The sequence below is a fragment of the Bombus vancouverensis genome, chromosome 10 (assembly GCF_051014615.1).
Source record: "Bombus vancouverensis nearcticus chromosome 10, iyBomVanc1_principal, whole genome shotgun sequence".
NCBI lineage: Eukaryota > Metazoa > Arthropoda > Insecta > Hymenoptera > Apidae > Bombus > Bombus vancouverensis.
This window is the reverse complement of record NC_134920.1, coordinates 1,835,832-1,862,624: the sequence shown is the minus strand read 5'-3', so window position 1 is coordinate 1,862,624 and position 26,793 is coordinate 1,835,832. Positions and strand designations below refer to the sequence as shown.

Here is a 26,793-nt window from a genome sequence, read left to right as displayed (position 1 = left end):
CTAAAGCTTAGTACTTCATCTTTCGAAGATTACATGTTACGAACTCGTCAGTTTCAGAAATAATTCTCCTCATTCTCTAAATTTTCTTATCATACGATAGGGACTCGCGTTTAGAAAAAGAAACTCAATCGTCAGAACTTTATTTGATTGGACATTAAATAAACTTTCGTTCCGATAAATGGAGTTCTACTGTAGAGAGTAAAATGCATTTTTCTATTTCTATGAATCTTATATTTGGAAGAGACATTTATAGTTAAAGTGCATCGCGTGAACCATAGCGAGTAGAGCAGCGACCCTGCGGATTAACGAAAACTCAGTTCACACGGTGCTGCAGACTACCAGCACCGTCAGGGAACCAGGCCGAAACATTAATCTTCATTGTCTTGTATTTGTCTGCTGCGAACGCAACTTCTCTTTCTCTCTCTCTCTCTCTCTCTCCCTCTCTCTCTCTTTCTCTCTCCCTCTCATTCTCTATTTTACTCTCTTGCATCTTTGGCTTTCCAACGCTTCTATTTTCTCCAATGAGCAACTTGAAGCGCAAGGCAGCCTGATCTCACGTTATTAATCTCGTTGGCCCGCGTTGCTCCGTGAAAGATAAGATCATCGCGCGGAACAGCAACCTGCAGAGGGGAACGAAACGAGATTCTTCAGAGAGACCGATGACGTCGAGTTACGATCCTAAACGGTCCGGATTGATAGAGAAACCTCGCGACGTGGCTCAATTAAACGCAACTCGGCTGGTACACCTGATAAACACTGGCGGAAAGATAGACCCGTCGACAATGCTCACAGAATGAAGTTGAAGTACCGTAGAACTTCATTTCTCCGAACTCGTCAGGGGACAACGATCCATCGACTTTATTATTTTTCATTCGATGGACAGTTTACTTAATCTGGGATTAACTAATATTATTGTAGATTCGAATAAAAAAATCTATTCTTAAATTAGCACTACTCTCGCTTAACTGCGATAATTCAGAATAATGTGATCGGTGTAATGTGTATTGTAGGGATTTTTTTCTTCAATCCTCGATGAGTTAGAAGTTACAATTAACAGCATCAAATAGAAGCGAATTGTTGAGAAAGTTTATTTAATACGTAAAATCCCTCACTGTGAAAGCCCAAAGCTATTGCAGACAAACGAGCCCTATTCTCTAATAGCCGAATGCTTCATCACCGTAGTGTAAAGCCAGTTATAAGAACCATAGCATACCGGCGACAAGAAACTGCATCTACGCGAAGAAAAATTGTTGCAGGCAACTACCACACCGTCGCATATCAATTATCATACCAACACTGACTACAGCTACATCTTCCTTAATGACTAATTCAAGCTCGTTATTGATCTACGTCATTCGCAACTATGTTTCGAGTGTCGGCAGAAACGCCAACGGAACACAACGACTTCCAGGGAGTGCGAGGAAGCCTCCCATTTATCAATGTCCGTATCACGATTCATATTTCCAGCGGAACCCTCGTAACTCGGCATCAACGTCTCCGAATCCTATCGAAATCTATTCTATCCTACAAATCGGCAAGCTGGTGATGGAAGAGCGTCAGAGATCTTATCCTCGCGAAACAGTCGCTCGTGCGGCGATCGTTATCGATTATCGAATCTAGGGGGATACGGAGATACGACGGATGCACAGCCAGGAAAGGCTGGATCGCTCGATGTGGCTCATTGAGACGTGTAACGAATCGTCCGTCTGCGTGTACGGGAGAGAAGCGAAGCACGGGAGACAACCACCACCACCACCGCCATGATTCGACGGTAGTCGCGTGTACAGGTAGGACAACGATGGTGGAAGTGGTAGGCGAGAATCAATATCGCGCACCCTTGCAGACCGAGCAACCTGAGGGGTTAGTTTGGCCCCCTTCGTGCGCCAGTCAAAGGCCCTTCTCGAACCACCCTCGCGACTCCCTCCGACTCTGTCCTTCTTCCGCGATTTCCTTCCGCCTACTTCGTTTCATTTCTATCTATTTCCTGCATTGCACGCATTTTAGTTTGCAGATGTTTCATTCTTCAGAACACGTATCCATTGTAACCAGTCTTAAGGTAGGTGTTCATTCGAGAGTAAAATTATCGCGGGTTGCTCTCAAGGGTATTTCTCGTAAGCGAACACTGCGTTTAGAGCGACTATCAGAGTTACCGTCAATGCAGATCGAATAGTAACTCTCAATAGTGTCGCAAGAAATACTCTCGAGAGCAACTCCCGACAATTTTACTCTCGAATGGACATCTACCTTTACTCAAGAAGTAAGTTCGAAGTTCTGGGATAAGTAATAACAATAAGTAATAAATAAATAAATAAATAAATAAGATAATAATAATCCTCTTCTTAACAAAATTGCTTTCTCTCATAGTCAGCTCTTTTAAAAACAATGTTCGTCATCTTTAAGTAAACTCTCTCGAAGGGTCTAAAAAATTGACGTCGCTAATATACGCCTGTCTTGGGAGATGTTTTAATGGAATTTTCGAGACTTTGGCCATAGTAATCTATTGGACAGCGCTCAATACCTAACTACTAAATATCATGATGCTGATCAATTCGTTTTAGAGAACGTATGAGAATGACGGAGTGTTCAAGGTGGATAAAATAATAGGGAAGAGAAAGATATGCGCGTGGACAAGATCGGAATGAAAAGAAATAATGCGATAAGATGAAACGCTTCGTATATTCTGTTCGATTTATTTACTCAAGTTTCTTGCGCGTTTTATTGTGAAGGACGCTGTTGTGGAATACGAGAGTTTAAATTCTTATGACTGTGTCAGAAGAATCATTTGTAATAGAAACATGTTTCAAGTTCCACGTGCATATCTAGAACTCAGTCATCCCGAGCTAACCTTTCAAATGTATCGTTCAAGCTATTCGCGTTACTTCCGACGTATTCAGAATATGAAGATGAAAACTAACTCGTTATATCTTCTTAAAATACAATAGTTTCCTTCAGCTGTAATCGACTGTAGCATTTAAATATCTTTGCTTTCTCTGTGATGTAATGTACTCACATTCAGGCAGTAATTTTAGATAACTGTAATTTCAGAATACTTCTACTTCCTGTCTCTCAAACGCAGCCAATATCCTTATTCAATTTCTTAGCCAGCGTTATTCTTGCTCTACGACCCCTAAGTCACCATATCCTAGATGTGCACTATAAAACTCTTAAATTTGATCATTCTTGTCATCCTTACTTGAATCTCCTTAAACTTTCCCGAACCCTTAGAATCTCTAATGCTTCTTATCAAACTATGCGAGTCACCGCATTGATAACGAGTATAATTCCAATGAATGTGCAATAAATTATTCAAATTCTGTAAACGCTTTATCTGAATCGTTTCTTTCGTATAATTGACATATTACATCAAGAAATATTCATAGGAAACGTGAATTATTTTCCATTAGTCGTGAGAAAATCAAGACGCACTGCGTTAATGGAATAAATGGATGGAACAATTTCAAGCGGAAATGAATACTCAAACGGTAAAGAAAATAGCGAAACCTTTCAATACTCGAACGTTCTCGGACAATCTGATTCTTCCCCCTTTGTCAGAGTCTCTGGAGAAATCACGGCTTCCGGCGAGTCGACTTAGGGAATTCTCGCTTGTTGAATTCGATAAGAGAGGCCCTTGGAAATCCATCACACCTCCGATATAACTATTTATTCGCAGTTGAGTTCGATCATCGAAACAGAAACATCCTGATTTCGTCAGGAATCCTCTTGAATAACTGTTCACTATTTAACTGGGTCATTTAGTTTCTAATTAGACACATTTTTGGATCTGATAAGATAAAATTTTACGCAACCATTACGCGGCCACTATCGATCTATAATTAGACGTAATTACAAGGCAATGTACTCATCTTCTATAAACCTTATCCTATCCCATCAACTTTACTGTTATTTCCTAAATTTTTATCTCTTTCAAAAAGCAAACGACGTATTAGAATTGATTAAACCGAAGCAATTGTATCAAAAATAATTAAATCCAAATGTTTTGCATTCTACATTTTTGATAAACATTTTTGACGATAAGGATAGTCGAATTTAGTATATTTTCTTTGCAAGTAATTTTACATTTATAATATCTAGATTGGTTTATATTTACAACGTTTATAAAAGTTGAGTTTTAGCTTCGTAGCTAATAAAAATCGTAAGAAAATTGTACCACAATTTTAGAAGGGAATGAAATTAATTTATCAATCAAGATCAATTCTAATTGCATTTCAAACATCAGTTTTCAATCGATTGCACGAGTTAAAGATGGTTGTAAATCGACACCCTTTTGTTACGAAGCGTCTCGAGCTTGGTAAAGTCTTACGTTGCTTCGTAAGACTTCGAAAGTTGCCGGAATTTCAAGAATATCAAGATTCCGGAAAGTTCGCGGGTTAGTTCGAAATCTCTGAAACTCGTCTGTTTCAAGCCAAGACCAAACATCAAAACATTTCTAGTTTGCGATGACGAGAAGATAAACAGCAAGTGCATCTAGTCGCCTGGATCCCTCAAAAACATGGAACTTTACCGCAAACCTCGAAGGACTCGAATTTCCGAGGTCATGGAAAGTTCCGTGGAAACTTAAGAATTATGGAACTGGGAGAAAGTTGAAAATTTGGAATTCTTCCACATCGAGAGTTGCTTCGTGTCACCTCGAGTTCGAGACTATTGGATAAATAAGAAAACTTACTATGATTACAAATTTTGTAGATCGTCAGAGTTATGAGAAAGTTTTGAGGAACTATTCGACGTTTTTCAAAGTTAAATCCCTCGATACTGCATTTTTTTTAATGACGAAACCGGTTGCTTTCACGACAACGAAGAGTTTGGAACTTTCAACAGGTTTCCAAACCGATGAAATTCAGAGCTGTTAAATGAGAAAGCAAGGCAATTTGAAAATGGAAATTTCGGTCGCAAACATGTGAGGCACATTTAGACACTCGTTTATACGAAATGATTGGACCTCGAGTATTAGAAATACGATGAAGGACTAGATACATGAATACTCGAGATTAGAGCGTGAAAGAAGAGAATTGGCCACTCAAAGTTTAGAGTGGATGTGATCGAATATTTCTCAGGAATGATTGCATAATTCGTTAGTAGGTTGAATGAAATTGAGAGAGTACACAGTTCTTCTAGCGTCTAATTGTGAGATTAATTAAATACGAAAATATAAATTATACATTAATCAAAAATGAATTACATTTTTATTTTGATTTTTCATCTGTCTATTTGCAAATTTCATAATCAGAGATAAGCCTTTCTGAACTAAATTGTTTCATGTCGTGAGAAAGTACTTTTTCATCAATTATTAATAATAGAAACATATTTTTATATAGAAAACACTAAAACTCAAGACCGGCTCCATAAAAAATAATATATAAATTTATCATTTAATTAATTAATAACTTCTTACGGTATATATCGTTGCATATATGCAACGTCAAGCGTGAAAAGATTGACAAACAAAATTCCAACAATAGGAATTAAGAAAAGATAACTCATCGAGGCAACGAGCCATAGAAGTAAGAATGCCTCGCGATATTTTCTTAGATACGCATCCACGATCCTGGAGCCGCGATCGAGGCTCGAATACGAATGATGAACGAGTTCGAAGGCCGGAGAAAGATTGCGAGTCACGATAATCCGGTGGCGCTCGATTAAAAGCCGCGGCGCGGTCAGCCAACGGAACGTGGCGGAAGTACGAGGAGGGAGCCAAGTAACGCTTTAAGCCGGGTTAAGCCGTGGCTTAAATGCTCGCTACACGGCGAGAACTTGTTCGTCCGAGGCCTCATAGGCTCGCTCACGCCACGAACATACGTCTTTGAACAAACTTTTTTGCTCCAACGACGCGCCTTGAATTCGTTGAGAAGTCAAAATACTTTCATCTTCACCTCATCATAATACTCGTTTTTCCTGTTTCCTGGACTTACCTTACGAGTCAACAATATTCGCAGCTGACATGAAAACGCAGAAACGAAGAAAGGTTCGCCTTGTGATTCGAAGAAAGCTCTTTTTAGTCGGATTGCTTTCAAGCAAAGAAACATTTTGCCGCCTCGTACTAACAATTTCCGTATCGTCAAACTGGTTTCTGGGCAATATATCGACAGAACTGGTCGACAGAAAAAATCCTCCTAATAGGAAGGTTCATCGCATGCAAACAGAAATCGAGTGTATTTGCTCGCATAGAAATCTCACAATGTACGTGGTACCATGAGGGATGAGGCGATCGAGTTCGTTTGGTAGTCGAGCAATCAAAGCGCTCCACCGACCAAACTCGCCCACAATGGCGTCAAAGGGACGAAGAGTCGCGGCCGGGCGTGTCCAAAGAAGCCTCGAATCTTTGATCATCCTAACAACGCTTTTTCAGACTACTCGTAGTTTAAACCCTCCTTCCGTTACGAGCAATAAAACTAATGCGGGCACGGACTTGTGTGTATAGTGTACAGCTGCTGTGTATATACGTTCCCTGTACGTGTGTATCCGTGTATATTCGTAGCGTGGTATAAACGGTGCGAACCAGAAGGCGAAAGAGATAGAGGAACAGAGGTAGAGGAAAAGAGGAAAAGAGGGAGAGAGGAACAGAGGGAGAGAAATGAAGAAAGAGGGAGAGAGAAGAGAAACAGTCTCGGCTGACCCACTCCACCTTGGCGTGGCATCCACTCTCATCCGTTCTCGCAACAAACGCATCCGTACCTCAAACAAGCCCTTACCACGAGGCCAACACCCTTTGCCACTTCACGGTCGTTCGCACCGCACCGTCTCTCACACCTCCCAACCGGCAACCCTGGGTCCCGTTCGATCCTACCCTCTCATGGAACCACCGACATCCCTTGTTGGCGAAATGTTAATTCTCTAACTGTCTTCGATTCGTGTCGTGTCCAGAAGAACGAACACGTCATGTAATGCGGTGAATGTTATTGTGTGGCTTGTAGAGACGTATTAGAGACATTTGAATTGACGAAATACGATTATTATATAGAATATGCAGAATACAGGGTATTATGCAAGTGTGTTAAAGTAAGTACGATATCGATCTTGTGAGAGCAATTAGCAACGAACGAAGCATCATATTTCTATATGCTTTATGTCGTTTGTCGTACTTCAAACATTTGTTAAAAGTACTAAAAGAAGTAGATCTCGTTCTTGCAATACACTACATGCGTATAATTTGATGCCAATCAGGGATATCAGGAAGATTTTTCAATAACACTTAATAATATCGAATGAAGAATAGCAGAAATAAGTACGTACATTAAAAAGGTCTATCTCCGAAAACCTGTTGTCACTCAGAATGTAATTAATCATTATTTCTCGTCAACATTCACAGTGAATACTCATTAAAAATAATGACAGAATTAAAATAATTTTAAAGGCATATGTATATCCGGACATCTTACGATCCATTCGTAAAAATAAAATAGTTTCTGCTCCATAGTTTTAGCCTAATTTAACGATGTATACAAACTTTCGAATATAGAGGAACTGCAAATATTTTGTATAATTTTTAATCTCTATTTTATACCGGTTGACATCGAAACAAGCGGGGTAGTTCGCGTGCAATAAATTTCGCGAATAGCCGTCAGCGGAGGACCCGCGGAAAATATATAGAAAATTATGATCGAAGATCCTATTTGTAAGAAATATAATCTCACACAAACTGCGGATGACACGATTGCATAGGATTGGTAGACATAAATATTCCCTCGCCCGGGATTTCTCAACAGGGATTTTAGTTCGTGTTTCCACGATCTGTTTTCCTTTCTGACTGTTTTAGAACGTTTTAACGTATAGCTGTCGTGCCTTTTCAAAGTACACTTACCTCTTTCATCGTTTCGTTACATCAGGTCTCTTTACACTGCATTATACGCCTCTGTACAAGTCTTTCGATCGATTTTTACGCTACCGTTCTTCGTTACCGCCACGTGGATCTTGCAAGGTAACCTATTATTAACTTATTACTCTAAAACTTCCACGCTGGGCGTACAAGAAAATTACAGCTCCCTTCAGTTTTAATTTTAACCGTATCCACACGGTGCCCTGTATCAGCAACGTCGAATCTATTTTCTGAAACCGTGATCGTAGATCAATCGTTTTTTGACACGATTAAACTTTTAACGCGGAATCGTTTAACTTTTAAACGAGACGCTCGTTCTTAGCTTAGAATCGATATAAATATACAACTATTGTTAGCCGTGAAGGACCAAGTTCGATATTATATCTTTTTATTGAATTCTCGACTCGTTCGAACGTTCGGATCGATTGTCTATGAAATTGTACAGTACGCGTAACCAGTCTATTATCAAGCATGTAAAGCAGATCACGTCTTGATCGATAGTCGTCCGGTTTGGTCCGGAATTCGAAAATGAGTAATGACGGCCTCGCTTGCCTAGCGGAGAGCTGAAACAAACGAGGCCCAAAGTGCAATTATTCAACTTTGACAACGAGTTGACTGGTCGTGTCTGGTGCGGGGGCGTTTTCAAGAAACGAGCACAGAAAGAAGAGGAATTGATCGATTGGATTGTTTCGCCGACGTTTCGTGCCGAGATCTTTCGTCTATCGGATTACTCTACTGTCTATCTAAACCGTTGATGGATTTCTCTTCCTCGCGTGAGGGTTTAGCGAGAGGAAGAATAACGGAAAACGTAATTATTATAGCTAAAGTGGTGATCAGTGCTGCTATGTGAACTTGAAGATCGCAAGTATGAGTCCTTAGAAGTTTACTTTGTCCAGTGCCTTACCACTAATCTTCATTAATACCTAATAATATGTTACTAAATCATATTGCAAAATGAAACAAAATCGACCGGTCGAAGTCGAATAATCTTCGACCGTAAAAACTATTAATTGCTTCCCTTCTTCTTCCTATCATTAAACAAACATAACGTGAACAATCTACGCGCCAGTGTTTTACAGTAAAACAAATATTTTAAATCAAATATTTCTTGTAATACGACTTCCATTGCATATTACATTCGTGCAAATCCTTTTTTGTTACGTCATGTTCATACAGCTACCTTTTCATAATATTCATGCGCTTCCTTGAAATGTTCCCTAAGTGTTTATTAATTAATGTCCATGAAGAATCTCTTCCGAGAACATCACAGGCTTCCTGGTGGTCGACGGTCCACAGGTTAAGAATCATAGATCTACACGATCTATTTTTCTTACTGGAGTCCAGGATCAATGTTAAATCGCTCCGCGGTCTATGTACCGAGCAGAGTTAGTCCGCGATCATTATTCAAGATCACTCGCGTTGTCCATTAACTCGAGCAACATACGTTTCGTAACGCGCTGTTTCGCAACGACTTTCGTAGATACGACAACGGTAATATTTCATAATACGGTCAGTTGTAAACAATTTCCCCGGAGGGCACTAAAAATAAGGTGCAAGCGAGCAGATAGATATCGTGCGACCGTTCGAGCCGCGAGCTTGGAATAAGGTCAGGGAAGCCAAACGGGAGAAAAAAGCCGATGATCAAAGCTGGAGAGGCAAGCTCTGGGAATTTCGCAGACTTAAGGAACAAGCTAATACAAACTGGTAAAACGTGTGTAAGCGCTATATGCTAGAAGCCGTGGGTTATCTCTTATACGAGTGTAAAAAGACTAATTGAAGAATTAAAATGGTAAACGATGTAAGTGGTAGAGTTAAAGATCTCCAGTAAAAACAAGAAACGAGTTTTGAAAAATGTTGAATTAATGTACGTCATTTATCAGTGTAGATTTTCAGTGTTTAAAGTCTTCACAGATTCAGAGGCAGAATAAATAGCGAAAGGTGTATCGAATTAATTAAAATTCATAGTTGTGTCTGGCAAATTCTTGTAATAGTCTAACAGTATTCCAATACCTAAAATATTTTCACTGTATTCTGCACGAGATTAACATCTTTCTCCACAAAAAACATTTCCTTGTTTTTTAAGGCTCACATCGTTTACTATTTCGATTTTCTCAATTATAAAACATTACGATGTGTCCTCAATACGTTACGTTTCCATTATCCGCACCACATCCAAACATTTTGCTTCCTGTAACCCTTTATATAATATATTTGTAAATAATTAACATCTGAATATACAGAAGTTCAGTCTGCTGTATTGGCTGTCCATCGAATTGAACAAAACATACATATCTCTAATTTCAATATCCAACAGTAATATCGAATCAATGTTAAATGGATATATGGAATATCGTGCTGGTTTGCAGATGGTTGTATACAAAGAGGAGCTGGTCGAGTGAAACGACTAATTTACGCGTAGGAAGCTCTATCAGTGGCCGGTATCATGGGAATCGACGCGTAGGCAGCAGGCTGGAAACGAGAATCGCTTAAACGGATTACTTTATCGAAGTTGAAACTGTATCGTGGCTGGATGTGTATGGCAAGACACGAGTAGAGGCGCAGGTAAACAATACATTCGATGAGAGAGACGTTCGAGAAGACAAACACGCCACGACGGAAAATTCAGTTTTCCCTGGTTGTTCGGTGTCGAAAACGTTGTCACTCGTAAATATCGCGAGGCAAACCGTGAAAGCAGAAATGGAGATGAAGAACGCCATGAAACGGTTCAAATACGTGGATGACATAATCGATTGATTTATTTAGATTGACGATTCTATAGTCTTCGAGTTTTTCTACATTTCGAAATAAAAAGCATTTTTCAATTTGAAATCTCTGCTCTTCTGGAATTCTTCTGGAATATTTATTTTCATAAAAAATGAACGATAATTCTTTATGAATTTTTAGTAATTGTAGGTTACAGCGAACTCTAAACTGTAATCAGTGCGAATGAACTTCCAGTGTATTATACGCGAATCACAATTGTTTGGGATAATGGGAAAGAATTTAAGCACCTGTTCGGCATATAAAGTTCGGTTTCATCGAGTGGCCGACAAGTTCAAGTGCATTTCGAGAGTACGTATAAAGTTCGGGAATTTGTGCGATAATTGTAAGAACGTGATAATAATGAAAAATTCAGTCTGCTTATAGGCGAGTATGACATTAATCTGACGTTAAAGTCGTGCAATTAAGATACTTCGATGAAATTTAGTGTAAAACGGAAGTCCTGGTCGAAATTCAATGCTATTCCATCTGTAAAGTATCTGAAAGTGCTGTAACGTTCCACGATTTCGTAAATCGCATCGAACGAAACGAGCGAAGTTTTCCTAACGGGATTACTACCCTCTCGAGTCACGCGAACATGCTTGCAAATTCACAGACAAGACAACGAGCAGTCGTCGAAAGGTGAACTTTAAGAGACTGTTCGAAGCAATCAGAGGGGTTGAACGCGTAAACTGAGAGTTGGAATCGTCTCGACGAGCTATGATTTATCGAGGCGTGAATTTGCGTGACTGTAACAATTCAACTATTCAGAAGTCAAACTGATCGACTTCATTTGTCAAGAAATTTCTTTATTTTGATATCAGAGTACGTAATTAATGTTTAATCGACTTTAGCAGCAGGAGGACTAAACTTGATGAAATTGAAGAGTTTGGCTTCTGTATACGTAGTTCAGTTACTCGGTTGCAGGATAATACCAAGCTACTTTGGAAATTACGCCATAGATGATTGATTTATACATAAGAGGACACGAATATAAATACATGCAGCGCTCAAAACAGTTAGAGGATTTTTTATTGTACAATGATTTTCATATTTATTTCTTATGTTTTGTATATATCTTTGTTCCTGATAATTATCTCTGAGACGATCTTTATCACAGAATCATACGAACAACATGCCAGTCTATCAAACCTATACGACTTCATCTCTTTCGCTCGATTTCATTAGTGTAATGGAATCATTTATAATTATGATCCTCTAATTATTCCAAACAAAGCATAATGTAATATGCAAGCGTGATAAAAGCTTTCGTCTTTTACTGGCAATTTAGAGATGCAACAGCGTCGATATATTTATTGGACACGAATACCCACTATTCCACCGAACAATCAAATCGTTTAGTTGATTTTTATTCTACACAGACGCGACATTTTGCAATTCTATCATCTCCAGTAACGTGACAATAATATCGCGATAATACAACGAGCACGGGTTACATAACAAGTCATTTCGAATCGTTTCGGATCTGTTAATCGCATTTAAAATTGTGCTTCGTTGATCGTATCCTGATTCTGCCTCTCGAGCTACATTTGCACGCTCGAAATCCTCCACGCTGGTTTCGTTTCACTGGTGAAATTACGGAACAGAGAAGATTCCGTAACTAGAGGACGAAATGGAGGGCCATTTCACCACGGGAGGCAAGGAAATCGCGAGAAGGTTGAAAATCTCGTTGCTTAACATGGTTAGAGAACGTGCCAAGCGGAGTACACGTGTACCACACGTGTGGCTCGGATACTAATAAGCCTTTTTCTTCGAGAAAAAAGCAGCATCGGTTTTGCATTGATTCAGGAAAATACACCCGCTGTTCTTGCAAAAGGGATCAGCTTCCATTCTCTCTGAACGAAATAGCTTTAATGAAAGAAAGGGATAAACCTTTTTAAAGAAGGAAAGATATAAGAACATCAGAGGAAAATAAACAAAGAGAAGAGTGCAAAAGGAAGAGGAGTAAAAGAAAAAGAAAAATTAAGAATGAAAACTGCAACGCGACTGGTACGTAATTAAATGACCCCCGCGAAAGCATCAAAAAGGCGACGAGTCGTGTTGCTGTTTGATTCCGGGGTTCGCAAGGCCTTCGAAAAAGCTCCTTATACGGCTGCGTGTGCGTGCACGCGAACAGAACGTGACCTCCATAAAAGGAAGTTTTACGCGAACCGCTCTCCCGTCGCCCGTTTGTTTGCCGTTTAAAGCCGTTTCAGCAGGTGCTTCCACACCAGCAAATTGCATGTAAAACCTTCCAACCCAATTGCGCGCGACCCTAGAGAGCCAGAATTTAGACGCGGATGGTCTAACGCCGCTACACGCTGCTCTTTCTGTCGATGGATCGACGGTAGTGCTCATTCGCGGTACATCGTTTCCTGTTGGCTGTTAGTAACGCTGGAATTACCGACTAGTAAAGTTTAAAATTTGTACGAAGTTAAATAAGAGGTTTATGAAAGGATAAATAATGTACGGAAAAAGCGACCAAAAGACAACAAAAATTACGAGGATTTTAAAAGATATTCCATTGTAAATCGTAGAAAATTTCTAGAGAGTTTGGTTATTTTGAATATTCTAATGATTCTAGTAATTTAACCTTTGAATATTGTGGTTGCTCTCTCCGATAGAGCGGAGTGAAGTTCGTCTAAACGTACTGCCAAACTTTTTCTATTTTTCTCTTTTTTAATGGTTTCTAGTATATTGAGGTTTTTCTACTAACCCGATTAGTATACCAATGGGAGATTACGTATGACAGACCAGTGAAAGTACGACGAATGTATCCCGAAAGCTCTTTTTGCATAAAACTGCTTTTACATCGACGTTAATGTGCAAAAGATGTTGTGTCGTGGAAAATACACTTCTTTCTCTTCACGTAAATTCGTCTTACAAAGAACCTCCATGTCTAATGTCGCGCAGACCTCGTACGGACCCGGTGAAAAGTACTTCTCGGCCTTGACCCGTTTCACAACTTGAAAATTCTCCGGCTTGATACTTGAAGAAGAAACAACGGCAGTGTCAAGGGGATGAGAAACAAGTAACGTTACACCACCGACACAGGAAACTTCTTTTTATCTTTGAAATCTGCAAGCGGCTTTGCTGTTTTCCCATGATTTCATGTACGAGTGATTTGAAAAACCGCGTCGAGAAGTAGGTCAAGCGTCGAGCTGCGTATCCGCGCGAATAAATTCCAAGCGGCGAGTCATCGCCCACGCGGTTATTCGTATCACGGTGAAAGCAACACACGGCCAATGTTATTTTTGTTTCGACGGAAGATCGCCTGTGAACGATGATGCTTCTTCGATATCAAAGTCGAACGTCTGTTCGACGTTGAGAGGGAGGAAGAAACAAGAAAAGGAGCTCTTTCTTGCTTACTACGAGCTTCTTGGTCTTTCGTCGTCGATAAATCACTATCTTTTTAGAAGATAACGTAGAGTGGAAAGAAAGATTGATCTAGTACTGGAAGATTTAAAGTCTCGACTTGACTGCACTTAGAATCTGTTTTATACGTGGTGATTCAGTAACGATGTTCATGTATTACAGTAAACAGAGATATACATCTCTATTGAAATTATTGGAATGTCGTAACGCGTCGGTGACCAAATCGTTATAATCGTACGCCATGTATTACTAACAAACATTATTTAAAATGAAACTTTAATCGTGAATAACTTGAAAAGTGTTTGGTTAATTCTACAATAAAGTATTTTTGTGAACAGAATGGTAAAATTTATTAATATATAAAGTTTCTACTAAACTGTAGCTCTTGCATTCTCTTCTAAAAAATTTGAAGAAAGGGATGAATTGTGAATGAAATTTTCATACAATTATTTTCCAATACAAAACATTTATAGCAAAATTATTAGCATTGATCATAAACTTCAGAACATATTACTTCACAAACAATTTCAAATATATTCTCTGATACAATCTTTGTGATCAAGAATCAAACACTAATTAACACTATATATTTAACATCGACAAGTGATCACTTTACACTAAAAACACCAGCAGAGGAGACAGAGCTTTTCGCCATGATCTTAATATCCATACCCATAATTATCGATATTGCGGTCATTAATAAAGCCTTTATTGTCGTCGTTTTTTATCCGACCATCTCGGAGCACGTTCCCTCGTGAACGCTCTATCGTGTCCGGTTCTCGATTTCCCTTGTTCATAACGGTACACCGTGTTCAGAACGATCGAGGCAAGAAGCACAGCGGTTGGTACGACTCTTCCTTCTTCCTGTTTCTCGTGCAGGAACGATCGGTAGTCGTTGGTTCTCCCGGAGAAACGGCGCGACGAAAGCTTTCGAAAGACGCGATCGGGCCCGGGGACAGATTTAATTATTCATCCGTGGCGTTCTGCTTGCTTACAAGCACTCGCCGCTCTTGCCGGGCAAGATTAATTGGCTCGTTCCCCGCTGCTCGAGGCGGAGATTAACGACGCTGGTAATGAGAGCGGCGGGATTATTTCGGAGCGACGCAACCGTCTCGCTGACCTTTGTCGATTCGCTCGTTCGTGGTTTTTCCAACACGCGTCAGCTCCTGTCGATTCGTCTTGAGAAATTATACCACGAAGAGCAAGTTTGGAACACGAAGTTTATAGCATAGATAGTATAGATAGTAGATTAATAGAAGTGGAAGCGAAATTTAGCACGAGAAATTACGAAGTTTTAATAGCATTGTGAATATTCTCTTTTTGTGTAAATAAATTCTTCTAACTCTTTTCGTGTATCGTGGCTACAGAAAGTATTTGCATATAGTACTTACCCAGTAATTTATTGATCAAGTTGTACATTTCATTTTCACAGTATCAAATTAATATAATTATATACAAGTACTAGAAAATAATGCGAAATTTAATATATGTACTTGGACCTAATTAAGTACGTAAGTCCTATAATAGATACTTTTTGTTCTTCGACTACGTTTTGAAACGCTTCGAATTTCTCATTTGTTAATTTCCTTCGCAATTTGCATGAATTATTACTCAAATGAATCGGTGCAATCAGAAATCAAATTCAGGCTAGCGAATTATAATATCGAATAAATAACAGAAAATACGGAGATAATCAATTTTTAGTAATCTTCATAAGGAGTAGTTCCCTAGAAATAGGAAAGTTGCTGTTAACAATATATAAACATTGAATAAAACTCTCTTGGAGGTAATTATTACAATGTAGAACAATAAATTTCATAAGTAAAAAAAGGAGTGATCCGGGTATTTTTTGATCGTTTCTTCATATTTCTATCTCACATTCGAGAAATGAAAGTAAATATAATCAAGGTGAAAATAGTGTGCGAAAGGCAAACGCAATAAAATCGGAGGACATTGAAACACTAATCGATTTTGAGGAACCTCTTTAAACAATCAGCTCCTCCGTGATTGTAGCAGACGATGAACGCTTGCCTCGTGGTCAGAGAATGCGGCAGAGCGGAGAGAGGATGCGAGCTCTAATCATTTTTAATTTAATTTGTAGCGTAACAGGTTCATCGGAGATTATCTTGAGCCTGTCGGCGTGATAAATTGTCGCACTCGCGAGTTTACCGTAAATCGCTTCACTCTATCTGCTACTTTTTATACGTTACTTGTTGCTCTCGCTCTCCTTGTCGATTTCTGCTTTTTTTCGCATAAATTCGGCCAGCGAGTGCACGCGGCTCGATCGCTCGCGGCTTCTCAGTTGAAATATTGCATCGGCACCGTTGATACGGCTACATTTATTTTGATCAGAACTATAATTATAAGTTACTTTACCGTTTCTCATCTTTCTCTATTTTCTAATTTGCTCGTTACCTTTGCACAATTTTTTTCCGCTTGCCTATCGACAATTTCGCAATAGTTACCCGAACAATTGCAAAAATTCTTTAACAATATTTAAAAAGCTCAAAGTATTATGCGCAATCAGTCGCAGAGGAGCTCCTCGTCAACTAACAATTTCGCGATAGTAACTTGGCTAATCGACTGTAGTAGAAGATCTTTAATAATTGAGAAATTCCAAGAATTCAATGAATTCCAAAAAGAATAAGCGTAGAACAAAGTACAATTAGAAAATCACGAGAACGAATGCTACAGGAGGTCAGTGCGGCACGTCAATAGTTCGAACGCCATTTGACAACGATATATTTGACATTTTAATTAACACGAGAGAGAGACAAAGGGTAAACGTCGGCTGTGCTAAAGAGTGAGGTTATTTCTTTCTCCATCGTGTTTCATTGCTGTGGCGAGGAGCTTGATAAAATTTCAGTGACCAAAATCCAGCAGGAGGACACAGAATCACGAGTCCCGAAGGGGACGAGAAAACGTCCATGACTGCTTATGGACGTCAACAGAGGTTAAAAGAGAAAGAAAGAGAGAGAGAGAAAAAGAGAGAGAGAGAGGGAAAGAGAGAGAGAGAGAGAGAGAGAGAGCTCGACCATTTTTCTCTCGGTTACGCTCCCTTTTACGCTCTCTCCAGACTTTCCCAGCTCTCGGGCCGGTTTTCTGTACGCGTAATCCTGCGTGCATGTATGGAACAGGGAATGCCGCGCCGCGTGGAAATACCAGGGAATCAGAGCGGCAAAGGCAAATTAATCGCTGACTTCGTGGTATCGGGGCGAATTTATATTCGACGATGGATGGAGTCCATGGCGTGGCGTGTGCACGGTGAATCACAATGAATCAATTATATTATAAGGGACCGCGCACCATTCGCTATCTATCCTCTCTTGGCCAAGTATCCTGCCCGGGAATGGCCTCCGGGAGATTCGAATTGCGGTTTAAATCACCTGCTGCGGCAGCACGCTGCACGAAGATCGAGACAGACGAGAATCAAATTACTATTTCGCGAAAGGGAAACGTGAAAATCGTAGAAATGTTCCTTTCACCGTTTTTCTATAGCTTCTTGGTTTTATTTTTGTGCCTACGAGAAAAAATAAGATTATTTCTTAACGATATTTTGTCGACAACGATGACTATTTATTGTTTAATATATTTATTGTTATTAAAGTATTTCTATCCCATTTCTAGAATTACACATTCTTTAAATTTGATTTTTTTTTTATTTTAAGCGATAACTTTTCTCCTAACATACTGTTCGTTGCTTCTTTTTGGGTTTCCAAAAGATTGTATCAAAATATAAGAGGAAGAGCAAGCCTCGGTTACAAACACGATCTTAGATTCTTAGATAATTGGAACGACGCATCAATAGAAGTTGAAACGTTGCACTATCAAATCGACTACCAAACCCATCAAACTGAAAGGCCTTTCATAAAATTAACTTCAGCGTTTATTAAAATAGGGATGATGATTACAGATATCTATTTATTGTCGAAACATTTCAATTCTAATCTTCTATCTATAGTACATTTTAATGCACATTACAAATCCATAATTTCTAGATGGTAGAAATTGTAGGTTTGTATGACATTCGAACGACGTTTGATCAGACCGGTACAATACAATGTCTCAATAAAACGAAACGTGACATGGAAGAAACGAACCAAGTAAATACTGAGAGACGGAAGAGAGAAAACCGGAGCTCGTTAACATTCTCTTGATTCGCCGGCAAACTCGCGGTCCGATGGGCGGTAGTTTTTTCCCGAAGATATCTCGCGGCAGTCACGACGTTTAAACGACGTCGAATTAATTTGACGGGCCGAAAACGGAAAACAGGGTGAAGGAAACGTTTGTTTTCGAACAAACAAACGACCCCGTGTTCGTTCCATTTTGTCAGGGTTTTAACCGGGAAAATTGAAGGGGCGTATAATATAATGGCGCAACCGCAGCCTTCGACCGTAAAAATATCGCTCGCAGAAATTCCGAATGTTAATTTGACGACACGGATTAATGCCTCGAATGTGATATGTTTGGAAAAATTCGTGAAATCCTGGACGACGATACTACCAAGAAAAAAGACATTCTTTTGTATTATGTTGGTGAGTATGTATCGTTAGTGTGTTGGAAGGAATGCAACATTTTACCTTTTTTTCTGTTGTTTGAAACAAGTAAGTCGAAGTTCTGAGGACGAAAATGTAAAGTTGCTTCCGGTCAGTTTGAGAATTTAATACTTAAGATATATGGATATGGCAACAAGTAAATTTTTCAGGATCTGATATTTACAATTATATATATTTCATTGACATTGTTGAGCCAGTTTATAGAGTTGATACATAATTATGATATAGGAACATAGAAGCAACACAATTTTCAAGATTTTCAACGGAAATCTTCTATCTAAATATATGCGATTAATTGAAAATGGAAAAAACTGGATAACTAGTTTTCAAGCAACGTCTAAATGACTGCTTAATAGCATGTCTTATCTTCATCGCATTAAATTCAATCATAAATTCGAACCAGTTTTGAAATAAAAACAAAGAGGAAGAAACAATAAACAGACCACTAAAACAAACCTCTTTCACAGAGAATAGCAACACAAGTTCCTCCATAAATCCGTCTCATTTATAATCGCCGAACCACTTCAACCCCAGTATCTCTCATTCAAACATTATGTTGAAAGGCTGACGGTGAACGGTAAAACCAAACGACGAGACAAGTTGTAACTTGCGATAAATGAACGACTCGCGTAAGCGACTGTACAAAATTTAAATATAGATATTGAAGATTGTTAATCCGTCAAACTCGCTAATTTTCCGCGCACAAACGTTTCTTCGTCTTCACGTGAAAAGATTCAAAATAATGGCAAACGCGAGGGCGAAGAAAGAGAAATAAAGAGAGAGAAAAGGACGAGGTCGTCTAGATGGAATTAAAACGGAACGCAGGAACATCACGGAGAGCAAAACTTGGAAAAGCGGCTGCTGGATAGAAATGTTAGCGGAAGAACGTGGAGCCAAAATTACACAGCGCTTCCGGCGGCCGCACGAGCACCGCGCCGGTGATATCGTAATGAAAACTCCTAACTACGCTAACTTCTCGCTTTTAAAGTTGCTCGCCCACACCGTGAGTAAATCTTTCTGCGAGGTTACTTAATACGACGCGACAATGCAGAACAGGGACGATGTTCCGTGACTTTCTTTTGTGTTGCTGTATGATTTTTCTGTTTAAATGCTCGGCCAATCATCGTTTCGTACACCTTTAACAACACTGTGATATTTCACTAATTTTTGATATCGTTCAGAGCTGATTGCTCTGTTCCATTCGTTCCCGTATTCGCAGTTCATTCAGTTGTTACTCTTTAAATGGTGTTCTTGTTGTTGTTGTTATTTTATATATTATTCGTGCCATTCAATATAAAAACTGATGTAATTTCTTGTCCACAAGAGGTACAAGTTTTAAAACTAAAAATACCAGGACAGACAAAGCAACCGACACATAATTATTCATAGAAATTTTATATATTAACAGCGATGTATTTTGATAGATTTAAAAATGGATAGAGAATGGTTCATTCTCCTCTTTGCGTTATATATTTTTTCATACATCTTTCATTTTGTTTCCTTTGACACACGTTTTATAGCTTACTCGTACTGTTAATTACAACTTTTCTGGAAGCAGTCTATTTTTTAACAAGCGACGCATCCGAATTTTGATTTTGATAGCGCTCCTTCTTCGTAAATACACGACGTTGTTTCAAAAGTTCTTGAAACATGAATGTGGCGATATTATGAATGCCGGCGAAGCTCGTCGCGTGTGTCGGATAAAATGAAGGAAAAAGAGTGACACGGTTGTATGCGGAAAACCGATGTGGAGTTTTGGATTACGAGAGAGTATACGTTTACTTACGTCGGTGCAATTTCGTAGTGAGATAATGAGAAGCCTCAGAGGGGTCAACGAGAGGGAGCGCGGAGTCGGAATATAAAAGAGCAAGAATGAAAAGCGAGTGTAAAGAGCAACGAGTTAGCATCACCGTCTCAAATTAAATATTACGGTTTGATACGAACTCGTGTATCTCTTCAGGATCTCCATTTACTATTTTCTCATCACAATCTCTTCGAATCCTTTCGTAATTGGAAGACCACGTTTATCGATCTCTTCGTATTTATCGTTTACCCTCCATCAACATGCAATCTCGAAAATATGAAAACCTAAATATTCAAACACTTGTCCACATCTTTTATGAATACACCACGTGTGTTATACGAAATATTTTGAAATTTGACTCGCTCTATTATGACATTCAACAATTACGGTTATGTTGGCAAAATTTAAAACATGTCTAAAATTATACATAGAAATTGGAAAATATTTAGAGCAAGTATATATTTTGTAAAGATTACAAACATTCAATTATCCATTATATTAAAAAGCGTTAACAGTGAATGAGGCCGTACCTAACATTTATTATATGCTTAAGACGACTCTTTATGCTATGTACTAATTTTTTTCAAATATACATTTATTATAATAAACTAATATAAAACAAAAGATGTTGTGCATCTATTATTTCCTTATAAAACGAAACAAGCTTCTGGAACAACCTAATACAATAAAAATATTATGCAATTTCCATATACATACCAATGAAATCCCAAAATGTTCTATACAACACATACAATATGGATATGAAAGTTCCTGTGAAAGTATCCAAATAGTTTCATGAGTCAGTGTAACTTTTAATCGTCCGGAATGAAGCGTTTCAACATACACTCGAACAAAAGCAACTCTCGGAGTCATTTGAACCGGAAAATATTGTGACCCTCCACAAGCGTAGATAAGTCGATAATAAATTCCAGGGCGGACGTACTATTACTTAAGAGCTTGCATTTCGCATGCCCGAATTGCGTCGAAACCGATGGTTCGTTCGGTCGCTGCTGACTGCGCAAAGTCTCCGTTATGGAGATCTCCCGACTTCCTCTCTCTCCCTCTCTCTCCCTCTCTCTCTGTCTGTCTGTCTTTTCAAAGAATAAAGGAAAATTTACGGTTATTACGGACGGACAAATAAACGCAATCGCGCGAAGAATTACGACACGGCGAAATTTTCGCAAAAGTTTGAATCGACGATTCACGAAACGATTCGGGATACGATCCATCCTCGCACGACTTGCACGTGGAAAAACGTCGTCCTCGCGCGTTCGCAAGTCGTCGTCGTTCTGTGGCGCAACGACTCCTTCATGAATTCTTCATGAACCCCACGGATTTACTTATTAAATGCACGACGTTCTTGCTTGGCGGTAATTTACCACCGATTTTCCAGGATATTCATGCCTTTGAGAACGATCGCTGTTTTCGCTGATTGTTTGAGGTAAACAACGCGACAAATCGATCTTCTCCCTTGGGATCGTGTGATTTACAATTTAACTTAATATTATTTAACGAAATTTTTAAAAGGATTTTCATTTAAAGAATTTATGAGGTTAATTTACTAGCATCTACTGCGCGGGCTTTTAAACGTAAACAGTTCATTATATTTCCTTTTAGTTCGATTATTCCGAGTATTATATCTTATTTATTTTTAAAATCTAAATTAAGATCGCTGTAACAATATATTACGAGTTCTTACCCTGCTCCTTTGTGTAAAGAGATTGAATGTTTAATTGTCTTTCGTGACTTTAATTTTTTAAAATGCTAAAGAATTCGAAAATTCTTGCAGATTACAATATACTCTAAACTATACCTATCCTGACGTACGAATATTCACATCATAGTGAACAACAATATTTTATATTTTACGGTTGAGTAATACTTATACTGAATAGTCAAAAGGATTTTTAGTATCATTTTCAAAATTGAAATTAAGAATCATATTTACTTGTTCGACCGCTTTGCGGGCAGACGCGTTATATTTATATTTCCTTACTTTTATATATTATATTATTAGTCGAAAGCAACGCATCATACATCTGAGAATTCGCGACCAGTTAGGAAAACAAGGCTCAGTGGCCTGCAAGCTGAGAGTAATGGAAGGGATAATGGTCGTCAATTGACGAAACAACTCGAGAATATTTATACAGATTCATTAAGGTATTTCCTGCTTGAGAAAGTGAAGTGTCTTCTGTGACGGTGACAATTATAAGGAACTAGTGATGGGTGGTCCCACCAACGGTTGCTCGAGGGTAGAAATGGCCTTTGAATATTGCAGATGGCAAAAACCCGCTTTTCCCGTGTTTTATCAGAATGAACTATTGTTCTAATCCATTGAATTACACTATTGAATATTATTATTACACTATTGAACTAATCCATAGGGTTATTACCCCAAGAAACGTTTCAACTTGAAAGATGTTTGTAGTAATAAGGGATTTAACAGTAAAGTAAAAAATGCTAAATCTTATAACGGTTCCTTAGGATTATTGCGGGTCCGAATAAGTACATACAGATGGTGACCATCTTGCCCGAGAGATGGATTATAGTTTGTAGTAGGATCACGGGACGTAACATTACTGTTTCACGAAGGATTTGAATTTTCAATATCTTCTTAAATTACAAAGTAAGAAATCTGATTTAGTAACAGTATCGTTATCTGTATTTCTATTTGCGTTAGGACAATTGCGGAAGTAACGAACTTGGCTGGAAGTATGGTTCGACGAGGAAATAATCGGGGAAAATAACGAGGTCCTGTAGTCCGCGTGGCGGAGAATGATTCTCAAAGAACGCTTGATAAATGCGCCACTGGTAAAAAGGGGGGAAACTCATTGTAGCGACAAGGCTAGGACTGGTTTGCAGCGTGACTGACCGAGCATCATAAAACGGACGGTGGAGCCACGCGTAAATCGTACGTAAAACGATGCCTGTTATCAACGTCCGTCATGTTTCTTATCACTGGGCGTTCGAGGGTCGGACATTGGAAATGCGGCCAACGTGAAACCCGAATTACCATATGAATTGCAATGCCATATTTTAAGGGCTGCGATATTACAAGAATTTCAAAGAAAGATATGTTAATGCGTTTTTAGGAATGTTAGAAGATTCTTAGGAAAGTTCAATAATCTTGCAAATGGGTTAAAAGCTTTTAGGTTTTGCGAATTCTAAGGGATTGGGAAGATTACTACAGCTTACACGATCCACAGGATTGCAAATATAACAAGGTATGTCTAAAGAATTTAAAAAATCGTTCGAGTTCTAAGTATAGGTTTTCAATACGGCGGTCTGGAAATCCAAGGTTATCGAAAGGTATCAGGATTCATAGGAATTTCCGCGAAATTCTTCGTAATCTCTACACACTCCTATTGTGATTCTTGAGATCCTCGAAATCTACAAAACTCTGGATATACCTTTTCCCTGAAACTCTATGAAATCCTTTAGAACCGCAAAAAAAAAAAAACTAAAATTCCCAAATTCCACTTCTCTACTTGTATAATTCTTATATTTCACGAAACCTATCGAGTTTCTTTACTCTACTTTTATATGCAATTTTCGTCCCCCGAATGTAAAAGTGCACCTCTATCATATTCCACATTTCAGAAGTCGAAAAACTTGGAGAACTCGGTTTGAACAGATCATCCACTGTGAGCGTTAGAAACAAAAGAGCGTCCTGACTATGCAGAAACGAAAGTGCGCGGAACACAACGGATCCAGCGACTCGGTGGAAAAGCCGTTTCCAGCGGAATAATTAGATTCAAGGCCGAGCGGAACAATGCCTCGCCCACTTAGGGACGCGGCGCCGTGCGTGTCTTGCCCTGTTGCGCGTACTATTTTACTTTATGCATTGCCTGTTGGTCCCGTGCAACCAGATGCTTCCTCGTTTCCTTCCATTTTCCCGGTTTTCACGCACACTGAGTAATCGGCCTCATAGTCGTATCTCCAATTCGGTCCTGGTTGGGACGGTTTGTCTAGGTGACTCAGAGAGGGAAGCTCGCTCAAATTGTATTTGGGGAATGGAACAGAGGAGGAAGACAAGGAGTTGGTATGTCTGTTTAGCGACATAGGAGGAGGTTGTATTTGGATATGAAGTTTATCGTTTATACAAAGCGTGTCTCATTGTGTTTGATCAACTCCTATGCGAATATCTTTGTTTCGGGGATTGCTTCAAGTGAGATTTTGTTGTCTTAATGCTAGCTTCCGACTATTTCTTAGTAGATGATCGACCGGTGGTTCCAGATTTTCTTGGAAGATGATTACTAGTATGGAGAACCACATAAATACTGTTTTACTTGTTCTACCCAATAGAATAGTAATTTATAACGAATCGTATATAAAAAAGCTTTATCATTAAATTCGGATTTTGATTTATATATGGACAACAAAACAGCATGTTGTTTTCTTTATACATAACGTTCGAAAATAAATTTTTTATAATCGAAAATGCGGCGTGTTGAAGACGCAGCTATGTAAGTAGAAATGAACGACGTGGCCAGGCTAAAGACATCTTGAACAAAAGAGGTGCGACCGCCTGTGAATAGAAACGAATGACAAAGTCAGAACAAAGTCACTGTCTGTGCACAGAAGAGACGCTTATTAGACCATATTTGATGAAACTAACAGTTATAGAATAACAATGATACAGATATATAATTTATAAACTGATAGTCATAGCACATTGGAATTTTGTGCAGATTTTAATTATTGCTTTGTATTCAAGACACAAAAGTATTTTTCTCTTATAAAAAAGACAATGCTCTAAACTGACAAGATCTTTTACTCAAACGACGTTTTAAGTAACCAAATCATTCATACTATAAGCTTGAGATGATAATTATTGAAATATAAGCCCTAGTTCCTCGAAGATGCACAGATTAAATCAACCAACGACGTCGCCGTAAAAGAAGGTTAAAAAGAAGGAAGGTTAATATTGAAACGTGACCGCGATGAAGACGGATCAATTTTTTCTGTCAGTTTAGACAATCTGTTTCGGGTCTCAGGAGTCCTAGCGAATCCACTTATTTCAAGTCTTCCCGGTACCTCATCGTTCGAAACAATTCCATTCTCTTCTTCCACATTTCCTTTTTTCCGCCTTGATTTTCATCCGTTCCTCTCCTCAAGGCTGCTGAGCATGCGAAATTTCGAGCGCCAGGCGAATAGAATCGTGGCAAACAGATCGAAACAGAAGGAGGAGGAGGGGACAAGGAGAGAAAAGAGGAGAAGCAACAAAAGAGGAGAATCCGATCGCTCGAATCACCGACAAATATGAGTGCCTCGAGCGTTCCGGAGGGAGTCATCGACCGTCTAAGATTTCTCGATTTTCGTCTTCTTCCTGCCTGGATTCAGCTACGTAATATCTCCCAGGACAAGTTTCGAGGAATAATAGAAAATGTTTGGACACAATGTTGAGACAACTTTCCTAACTGAGTGACTCCGATACGCGATAATTTATGGCTACGGATTTTCTATATAAATAATTCTTGGAACAGATGGATTAATCCATACATGCAATTGTTGAAATACGTTAATTGGCCTCTCAACACGGCGAATTACTTATGCAGGATCATTTCCTGGCTACTGTACGATCCAAGTTAATCTTTGTATCCATCGACGCAGTTGTCTTTAGATCTTAAGTAAATGGAAAATTCAGTAAGTGAAAAAGGAGCTGAGACGTAGTCTGACTTAACGAAATCATTAATTTATGTTCGTACTTCAGAGCGGTTAGTTTTCAACAGCACATACGAATCTTTCATTGTCGTAATTCAGACAAATTACACATTGCTGACGATTATCTATTCTATTGTAACAGTAAACACCACTATTTATCAATACTTGAACACTCTGCTCAGTATATTCAATTTCTGCTTCAGTTCGATAGAAAAACTAGATTCTAGAAATATCAGTAACATTTAACACGACTGCCACGATAATTTATTGCACTGGATATTAACAGTCCATTTAATAAATGTTTCCTTTGCATTAGCATCTAAAACGCGTAGAAATGACATGGAAATCGGAGAGTCTAAACGAAATAAGCGCGTAACGAGGAGATGCTCGTTTTTGATACTCAATACACACCTCTCAAATTATGCTAGCGTCGGTTATCGTTGGCATCTTACACCAGTTAAACGTGTTAGGAGTAACCAGGCAGCGAGGCCGTGATATACGACCGAACTGCAGTTTTCTCCTAGCGAGACGAACGAGCACTGCCGCGGAAGAAAGCCAGGAAGCTATGCAAATCGAGAAAACGACCGTGAGATGGATTAGCTGGACGTCAGGTGGACTAATGGATATTAGAATCCTGGCGGGGGATTAAGGAGGTACGTATTTCCCCGCGGTTCCTGCCACGGTTCCCTTTGCGATCGATGAACTTGGTAAAATATATGGTATTACTCGAGCGTTATTCATTCTAAATCGATATTCCGTTAATTTCGACGATGGTTAATCTGGTTGATATTTGAACCTTCGGT

At 39.0% G+C, this 26,793-nt stretch overlaps 1 protein-coding gene across 3 annotated transcripts in view; it reads right to left on the bottom strand.

Moving 5' to 3' along the window:
* The window catches only part of LOC117159170 (uncharacterized), a 329,345-nt gene that overhangs the window by 13,312 nt on the left and 289,240 nt on the right, over positions 1–26,793 (bottom strand). The gene's annotated exons all lie outside the window — the stretch shown is intronic.